A 10781-nucleotide genomic window follows, 5' to 3' on the forward strand; every position below is an offset into this window, starting at 1 on the left:
AATTTGCAATACAGTTTGGTGGTTGGATGTGGCAGTCTGTGCATCTACCTACTCTGTTGCCATTTTGGAATTTTCAGATTGTTCATTTTTAAATGATTAATTTTGTCATGTAAATTTCAGCTCAATTAACCTTAGGGGGAAAAATGTCCTGGACAATGATAGTTCTCAATATACAAGATTTGTGAGTAAAAAATTTGAAGACAATACTTTGATATTGCTATGGCAAAAAGAAAAAAATTATTTCTATCTTTTTCTACTATATTCTTTAGACTACCTTGAATAACACTGATGAGCTTACTATTTTGACTAGAACTTCTTCCCATCTCCTTCTCCTTCCTGCTTTATAAATTTTTTCTTTTTACCAGATGATTACATCAGCATTGCAACTTACTATGATATCTCCCACCTAAAAATAAAATAAAGCAAGAATTTTTCTCCTGTTGTGTTCTTCTGTACCTGGAAGTAGAGAAAACTATCCTAATCATTAGTCAAAATCTAAACATATTAAGGAAATGTGTCACATTTGATTTATAAAAACAAAAAGAAAAATTCATTGCAGAAAAAAATACTATAAGCAAAGTGAAAATGAAAAACTGGGAAAAATATTTACAGCTTTTACCATAGATGAAGGATTAATGTTCCTGACCTATAAGAAGCTTTGAAAAATAGATTTTAAAAAGTCAAAAGTATTATAATGAGGCCTACAGAAAATATGCTATAGAAATTTATTTTAAATATGTAGAATGATGTCCAAACTTGCTTATACATTTTTTAATTGAATTTATTGGAGTGACATAGGTTTACAAAACCATGCAGGTTTCAAGTGTATAACTTAATAAAAACATTATTTGCATACTTCATCATGTGCCTACTGCCCCAAGCAAAGTCTCTTTCTGTCTCCATTTTTACCCCCTTTGCTTACCCATACCTATCCCCCAACTTAATTTTCCTCTGATGAAAGAAGGTGAAGGGATTAGCAAAAAAAACCCCACAGAGACATAGACAACAGTGTGGTATTCATACATTTTTAGTAATAAAAATTTAACATATACTAAACTTTCATATCTCTCTTTTATATTGACAGAAACATCTAAACTTTTTGGAACACACCATTAACAAGACTGAGTATATAGCTCTCTCTAACCTTATTGCTGGGATGGCAGAATGGTGCAATACTTATGGAGGGAATTTAGCAATATCTAGCAAAACACATACAAATACACTATGGCCCAGAAATCACATTTCTGGAGGACTATACCAATAAAAAACTGGCAAAAGTACAAAAGATTTATATTATTTATTGCAGTACTACACTTAAAATTTTTTTAATTTTGTAAAAGTGTAACTAATAATCAAAAAAATGCACTAATATTAAGTATACATTAAAATCAGTTTTGACAATGGAACCACAACCCCAAAGAAAATAAAGAACAGCTCAATTACTTCCAAAAATTTCCTCTTGGTTATTTATAAAACTGGGGAACAAAACTTTTGTTGCATCCACAAAAACACCTATTCTTACCTAATTGATGTGTGCTGATCTCAAATCTGACTTTAGTTTTTCTCTATAAGCTACAGTTTTTTTTGCAATTCAAGATTTTAGGTTTTCATCTTATTGTAAAATTTTTGTAAATTAATGTAAAACACTTAATTTAACATAATGAAGTAGAATGTCTTTTTGGGCATAATCTTTGTGAAAATATAATAATTTATATAATGCAGTAAATACACTAAAAGATATAGTTGCATCAGAATTTGTCTACAATTTCAAAATAGAACATATTAAAACACTTATTTTAATCATAAAATTTTCACAAAACTTATTTAAATTCTATTCAGGCAAAAATTTGCATTTGTAGCTTTCACTTTTGTGTACTTGTTGAGGACAATCTCATTTGATGCTCCAGCAGTAGTCGGCGCATCAAAAACAGCTCCAAGATTTTTGGGAAACTTATCAAGATGACTATTCAGGAAATGAATCTTAACACTCATGTTACATCCAATGTCATGGAAAGCCAACAGCATTCTTTGAACCAGAAGTTCATAGTTTTCTGTTTGTTTGTTGCCAAAGAAGTTCTTTGTAACTGCCACAAAAGACTTCCATGCTGCTTTCTCCTCCTTATTCATCTTCCTGGCAAATTCTTTGTCACATATGAGGGTTCAAATTTGAGATCCATTGAATACACCTGCTTTTATCTTCTTGAAAGACAAGGCAGGGCCCTGGCTGGTTGGCTCAGTGGTAGAGCGTTGGCCTGGCGTGCAGGAGTCCTGGGTTTGATTCCCGACCAGGGCACACAGGAGAAGCGCCCATCTGCTTCTCCATCCCTCCCCCTCTCCTTGCTCTCTGTCTCTCTCTTCCCCTCCTGCAGCCAAGGCTCCATTGGAGCAAAGTTTGCCCGGGCACTGAGGATGGCTCTGTGGCCTCTGCCTCAGGTGCTAGAGTGGCTCTGATTGCGGCAGAGCATCGCCCCCTGGTGGGCATGCTGGGTGGAGCCCGGTTGGGCGCATGCAGGAGTCTGTCTGACTGCCTCCCCGTTTCCAGCTTTGGAAAAATACAAAAAAGAAAAGAAAAGAAAAGAAAGACAAGGCAGAAAAGCAACAATAATATGCTGAAACCTTTCACTTTCCTAATCAAAGCCTGAACAAACTGCTTCATTAAGCCAAGGTTTTTTTTGTTGTTTTTTTTTAATAAATTTTTATTAATGGTAATGGGATGACATTAATAAATCAGGGTACATATATTCAAAGAAAACATGTCTAGGTTATTTTGTCATCAAATTATGTTGCAAACCCCTCGCCCAAAGTCAGATTGTCTTCCGTCACCCTCTATCTAGTTCTCTGTGCCCCTCCCCCTCCCCCTAACTCTCTCCCTCCCTCCCTCCCATGTCCTCCCTCCCCCCCCACCCTTGGTAACCACCACACTCTTGTCCATGTCTCTTAGTCTCATTTTTATGTTCCACCAATGTATGGAATCATGTAGTTCTTGTTTTTTTCTGATTTACTTATTTCACTCCTTATAATGTTATCAAGATCCCACCATTTTGCTGTAAATGATCTGATGTCATCATTTCTTATGGCTGAGTAGTATTCCATAGTGTATATGTGCCACATCTTCTTTATCCAGTCTTCTATTGAAGGGCTTTTTGGTTGTTTCCATGTCTTGGCCACTGTGAACAGTGCTGCAATGAACATGGGGCTACATGTGTCTTCACGTATCAATGTTTCTGAGGTTTTGGGGTATATACCCAGTAGAGGGATTGCTGGGTCATAAGGTAGTTCTATTTGCAGTTTTTTGAGGAACCACCATACTTTCCTCCATACTGGTTGTACTACTTTACAGTCCCACCAACAGTGAATGAGGGTTCCTTTTTCTCCACAGCCTCTCCAACATTTGCTATTACCCGTCTTGTTGATAATAGCTAATCTAACAGGAGTGAGGTGGTATCTCATTGTAGTTTTGATTTGCATTTCTCTAATAACTAATGAAGCTGAGCATCTTTTCAAATATCTGTTGGCCATTTGTATCTCTTCCTGGGAGAAGTGTCTGTTCATGTCCTCTTCCCATTTTTTTATTGGATTGTTTGTTTGTTTGTTGTTGAGTTTTATGAGTTCTTTGTAAATTTTGGATATTAGGCCCTTATCTGAGCTGTCGTTTGAAAATATCAGTTCCCATATAGTTGGCTGTCTGTTTATTTTGATATCAGTTTCTCTTGCTGAGCAAAAACTTTTAATTCTGATGTAGTCCCATTCATTTATCTTTGCCTTCACTTCTCTTGCCATTGGAGTCAAGTTCATAAAATGTTCTTTAAAACCCAGGCCCATGATTTTAGTACCTATGTCTTCTTCTATGTACTTTATTGTTTCAGGTCTTATATTTAGGTCTTTGATCCATTTTGAATTAATTTTAGTACACGGGGACAGGCTGTAGTCGAGTTTCATTCTTTTGCATGTGGCTTTCCAGTTTTCCCAACACCATTTGTTGAAGAGGCTTTCTTTTCTCCATTGTGTGTTGTTGGCCCCTTTATCAAAGATTATTTGACCATATATATGTGGTTTTATTTCTGGGCTTTCTATTCTGTTCCATTGGTCTGAGTGTCTATTTTTTTGCCAATACCATGCTGTTTTGATTATCGTGGCCCTATAATATAGTTTAAAGTCAGGTATTGTAATGCCCCCAGCTTCATTCTTTTTCCTTAAGATTGTTTTGGCTATTCGGGGTTTTTTATAGTTCCATATAAATCTGATGATTTTTTGTTCCATTTCTTTAAAAAATCTCATAGGGATTTTGATGGGAATTGCATTAAATTTGTATATTGCTTTGGGTAATATGGCCATTTTGATTATATTTATTCTTCCTATCCAAGAACAAGGAATATTTTTCCATCTCATTGTATCTTTTTCGATTTCCCTTAACAATGCTTTGTAATTTTCATTATATAGGTCCTTTACGTTCTTTGTTATGTTTATTCCTAGGTATTTTATTTTTTTTGTTGCAATCGTGAAGGGGATTATTTTTTTGAGTTCGTTTTCTAATATTTCATTGTTGGCATATAGAAAGGCTATGGACTTTTGTATGTCAATTTTGTATCCTGCGACCTTACTGTATTGGTTTACTGTTTCTAATAATCTTTTTGTGGAGTCCTTCGGGTTTTCGATGTATAGGATCATATCATCAGCAAAAAGTGATAGCTTTACTTCTTCTTTTCCGATATGGATGCCTTTTATTTCTTTGTCTTGTCTGATTGCTCTGGCCATAACTTCTAGCACCACATTGAATAAGAGTGGAGAGAGTGGACAACCCTGTCTTGCTCCTGATTTAAGGTAGAAAGTCCTCAGTTTTATGCCGTTTAATAGGATGTTGGCTGATGGTTTATCATATATGAGATATTGATAAATATCTTTATCATGTTGAGATATTTTCCTTCTATACCCATTTTGTTGAGAGTCTTAAACATAAAATTGTGTTGTATTTTATCAAAAGCCTTTTCTGCATCTATTGATAAGATTATGTGGTTTTTGTTCTTTGTTTTGTTGATATGGTGTATTACGTTAACCGTTTTGCGTATGTTGAACCATCCTTGAGATTCTGGGATGAATCCCACTTGATCATGATGTATTATTTTTTTAATATGTTGTTGTATTCGATTTGCCAGTATTTTGTTTAGTATTTTAGCATCTGTATTCATTAGAGATATTGGTCTGTACTTTTCTTTCTTTGTGCCATCCTTGCCAGGTTTTGGTATGAGGGTTATGTTGGCCTCATAAAATGTGTTTGGAAGTATTGCTTCTTCTTCAATTTTTTGGAAGACTTTGAGTAGAATAGGAACCAAGTCTTCTTTGAATGTTTGATAAAATTCACTAGTATAACCATCTGGGCCTGGACTTTTATTTTTGGGGAGATTTTTAATAGTTTTTTCTATTTCCTCCCTGCTGATTGGTCTATTTAGGCTTTCTGCTTCTTCATGACTCAGTCTAGGAAGGTTGTATTGTTCTAGGAATTTATCCATTTCTTCTAGATTGTTGTATTTGGTGGCATATAATTTTTCATAGTATTCTACAATAATTCTTTGTATTTCTATGATGTCTGTGGTGATCTCTCCTCTTTCATTTTGGATTTTATTTATTTGAGTCCTGTGTCTTTTTTCTTTGGTGAGTCTTGCCAATGGTTTGTCAATTTTGTTGATCTTTTCAAAGAACCAGCTCCTTGTTTTATTGATTTTTTCTATAGTTTTTCTGTTCTCTATTTCATTTATTTCTGCTCTGATTTTTATTATCTCCTTTCTTCGGCTGGTTTTGGGTTGTCTTTGTTCTTCTTTTTCTAGTTCCTTAAGGTGTGAAGTTAAGTGGTTTACTTCGGCTCTCTCTTGTTTCTTCATATAGGCCTGAAGTGATATGAACTTTCCTCTTATTACTGCTTTTGCTGCATCCCAGATATTCTGATATGTCGTATTTTCATTTTCATTTGTCTGTATATATCTTTTGATTTCTGCGCTTATTTCTTCTTTGACCCATTCATTTTTTAGAAGTATGTTGTTTAGTTTCCACATTTTTGTGGGTTTTTCCCCCTCTTTTTTGCAGTTGAATTCTAGTTTCAAGGCTTTATGATCAGAAAATATGCTTGGTACAATTTCAATTTTTCTAAATTTGCTGATATTGTCTTTGTGGCCCAACATATGGTCAATTCTTGAGAATGTTCCATGTACACTAGAGAAAAATGTATACTCTGTCGCTTTGGGATGAAGTGTCCTGTAGATGTCTATCATATCCAGGTGTTCTAGTATTTCGTTTAAGGCCACTATATCTTTATTGATTCTCTGTTTGGATGACCGATCTAGAGCTGTCAGCGGTGTATTGAGGTCTCCAAGTATGATTGTATTTTTGTTAGTTTTTGTTTTAAGGTCAATAAGTAGCTGTCTTATATATTTTGGTGCTCCTTGGTTTGGTGCATATATATTAAGGATTGTTATGTCTTCTTGATTCAACTTCCCCTTAATCATTATGAAATGACCATTTTTGTCTCTGAGTACTTTTTCTGTCTTGTAGTCAGCATTATTAGATATGAGTATTGCTACGCCTGCTTTTTTTTGGGTGTTGTTTGCTTGGAGTATTGTTTTCCAGCCTTTCACTCTGAATTTGTTTTTATCCTTGTTGCTTAGATGTGTTTCTTTTAGGCAGCATATAGTTGGATTTTCTTTTTTAATCCAATCTGCTACTCTGTGTCTTTTTATTGGTAAGTTTAATCCATTTACATTTAGTGTAATTATTGACACTTGTGGGTTCCCTACTGCCATTTTATAAATTGCTTTCTGTTAGTTTTGTATCTAGTTTGATTCTTCTCTTTTGTTTTTCTATCATTTGTTTTTGTTTGTTTGTGTTCCATACTTCTTTCCTCTGTTGCTACCTTTTTTAAGTCAAGTGTTTTTGTGGTGGTTTTTTTAAGGGTGGTTACCATTAAGTAATGAAAAGGGTACCTACCATATTCATTGTAGTACCCTATCTTATAAGTATTTCTGCACTTCATCATCCTTTGCTACTGTTAATCTCCATCCTCTCCCCCCTTTTTTTCCTTTGTTGTCACAGTTTAAGTTTGGTTTTATTGTGTTCTTGGTGGAGCTGTTACTTGTGGTGTTGTTTTCTTTTGTTCTTTGAATCTGGTTGGAAAACCCCCCTTAGTATTTCCTGGAGTGGGGGCTTTCTGTTGATAAATTCTCTCATCTTTTCTGTATTTGTGAATGTTTTTATATCTCCTTCATACTTGAAGGATAGCTTTGATGGGTATAGTATTCTTGGCTGAAAGTTCCTCTCTTTCAGGGCTTTAAATATTGGGGTCCACTCTCTTCTAGCTTGTAGAGTTTCTGCTGAGAAATCTGATGATAATCTAATAGGCCTTCCTTTATATGTTGTACTCTTCTTTTCCCTGGCTGCCTTGAGAATTTTTTCTTTGCCATTGGTTTGTGTCATCTTTATTATGATGTGCCTTGGAGTGGGTTTGTTGGGGTTAAGAAAACTTGGTGTTCTGTTTGCTTCTTGAATTTGAGGCTTTAGTTCCTTCCACAGGCTTGGGAAGTTCTCGTCTATTATTTGTTTGAGTATATTCTCCATTCCATTTTCTTTCTCTTCTCCCTCTGATATACCTATTATTCTTATGTTATTCTTTCTGATGGAGTCAGACAATTCCTGTAGGGCTTTCTCGTTTTTTATTATTTTTGAGTCTCTTTCTTCTTCTCTCTGTTGTGCCTCAAGTTGTTTGTCTTCTATTTCACTAATCCTATCTTCAATCTGGGCTGTTCTGTTAGCTAAGCTTGTTACCTCGTTTTTCAGCTCGTGAATTGAGTTTTTCATTTCTGTTTGATTTGTTTTTATAGTTTCAATTTCCTTGGTAATATATTCTTTGTGTTCATTGAGTTGTTTTCTGATCTCCCTATATTGCCTTTCTGTGTTTTCTTGTATATCTCTGAGTATTTTTAAGATTTCTATTTTAAATTCTCTGTCATTTAGCTCCAAGGCTTCCAATATGTTAAGTCTTTTCTCCATAGATTTTTCCACATCTATTTGTGTTACCTCTCTTTCTTTTGTATCCATAATATTCGATTTCCTCTTTCTTATCGGCATCTGAGGGTGGTCTTATTGATAGCACGCAGGCGCACTCCCTGGCGGCTTGAATGAGCATCGCTGCGGTAGCTTCCTCCACACCCTCGTCTCTCAGATTCAAGTGATAACAGTCCTTTTGCTTTCAGTTTGTGTGGAACTCCGGAATGCTCCGAGGATAAATTTTTCTGTTTCTAGTTGATAAATTTGTTGTGATTTAGGGGAGAGCTGTCGGACGCGCTTCTCACGGCGCCATTTCTGAGACGTCACTCCATTAAGCCAAGTTTGATGTGAAGTGGGGAAAAAAATGATCCTGTCTCAATTAACTACAGGTTCCTTCACAATATTTTGCATCCCTACTTCCAGAGCTTCACGTTTCGGCCACTCCTTCTGTGTCCAGTGTTTCTCCCGAGCTCAGCTATCCCACAAACAGAAAAGCAAGGATACTTCGTGAAACCTCTCTGTTATCCTAGCAGGAAACTTACCATTTTAAGATCCACACAAATGATCCACTTATACTTCTCATACTTCAGAAAGTCAAGGACAATTTTTATGTCATTCTTACTAAGTCATTCAATTCGGGTTGGCTAAACTGCTGAGGGGATGACTGCTTGGCATCAGAAGACCCTTCAGATTCTACAACCATTTCCACATGCATCTTGTCAAAATATACTGGATCTCCATGTTCACTTTCTTTGTCCTTAGAATAAATAAAACCATTGAAAACTGGAACTAGGAGTGTCTCAGAGTGTGGGATAGGTCATATTGTTGAAGGAATATTAGGATATGCGATCATATGCCGTTTTTTCTTGCTGATGCCTTTTGTATGGATCAGACAGAAATAACAGTCACTGTGGTCCTTAGGTTCACACCAAACCATGGGAATACCAAAAGGCATTTCTTTTCATTTTCCTTTTGTCCAATCATAAAGCATTTCTTCACAATTATGACACACAATCTGAGGAGCCCAATTCTTGTCTTGATCATCAAGGGGAACTTGAAAATAGGCAATATATGCATGTGTCACAAATGATGAAATATTGCACCTTTGATGTTGAAGTGTGTAACAGCCACATATATAACAGAAGGTGTCAGGACTATTTTTACATTTATGCCTACTCGAAGAAGCCATGATTTAATATTAAAACAAAATAAGAGCGTGTTTTTATCAGATAATTTTTTACATTTAAAGATAGATGATAGATAGATGATAGATAGATAGATAGATAGATGATAGATAGATGTGAAAAGTTCAAAACTAAGCTATTCACATAAGAAGCATAAACAACCAAAATATATAGACAGAGGTTCAATCTCAGCAAGAAGAAAATTGAAATAGTAAAGAAATGTTTGGCCTCTTATGAGACCATTAGAAAGATTTGATTCTCTTGGTGGAGAAATAACTCCAAAATATCCTTTGTCTAAATTTACCACTTGTTAATATGTTACCACTTTTGTATCATCAATCTCTTACTCTCTCCAAAATATATATTGAAGAATAGGTTGTATACAAAAACAAAACAAAACAAAAAATCTTATTGTTTCTGAAGCCAAAGCTCATCCTTCTCTCGCCACTGCATGTGTCCCTCCAGGAAAGAATGATTCTGGTGTGATCATAGCTCAGTGTTAATTTCCTGTCTTTTTTTTCTTTTTGCTTTAACTTATTGGGGTGACACTGGTTAACAAAGACCCCCACTTCTGGTTATAATCACAGACTGACAGTCAGGAAATGCTTTCTCCATCAAAGTGTCAGAACAGGAAGGGGTTCTCAACCAGGGGTCCACACTGGAGGCCCATGACATTACATGGGGACAGACACGACAGATATGTACTTTGCGTGTCTCTCCTTGTAATTTTCACATTTATTTCTATTTGTTGTTTTATTTGTTAAAGATGTCTTAAAATACAGTTTACACTCATCACTACTTCCAATTTATGGCTGTTATTACCTCTGTTACTAGGTCTCTTTATTTAACGTGTCAATAAAGAAGTGTATATATTATGATAAAAAAAACTACAATTATGTAAAAGTGATGTTTGTAAAACATTAATTGCCTTGTGGTTATGTTCAATCCAAGAGTTGTTGCCCTTTAACTCCAATTTAAAAACCAATGCATGCCATTAAGAGTAACAAAAATAAATTAAAATTGCATAAAAACTAGAGCATGCACCAAAAAACGGATTTCAGATTGGGAATTAGCACTGTGGAAATATATAAAATACAGTTCTAAAACCTCATGCAACAGAAAAAAAAATTATTCCCCAGGGTAAATTGATCCTCCAATTCTGACCCCAGAAGCAATCATTGCTCTTTTTTTTATTTTTTCAGAGGCAGAGAGAGGGATAGATAGGGACAGACAGGAACAGAGAGAGATGAGAAGCATCATCATTAGTTTTTCATTGTGACACCTTAGTTGTTCATTGATTACTTTCTCATATGTACCTTGACCGTGGGGATATAGCAGACTGAGTAACCCCTTGCTCAAGCCAGCGACCTTAGACCCAAGCTGGTAAGCTTTGCTCAAGCCAGATGAGCCCATGCTCAAGCTGGTGACCTCGGGGTTTTGAACCTGGATCCTCTGCATCCCAGTCTGATGCTCTATTCACCGCGCCACCACCTGGTTAGGCTACTCTTTTTGTCACTGTAGATTTGTTCATATTTTCTAAAAGTTTATGTAAAGGAAAGTACACAG

The sequence above is a fragment of the Saccopteryx bilineata genome, chromosome 3 (genome assembly GCF_036850765.1).
Source record: "Saccopteryx bilineata isolate mSacBil1 chromosome 3, mSacBil1_pri_phased_curated, whole genome shotgun sequence".
In the NCBI taxonomy this organism is placed as follows: Eukaryota; Metazoa; Chordata; class Mammalia; order Chiroptera; family Emballonuridae; genus Saccopteryx; species Saccopteryx bilineata.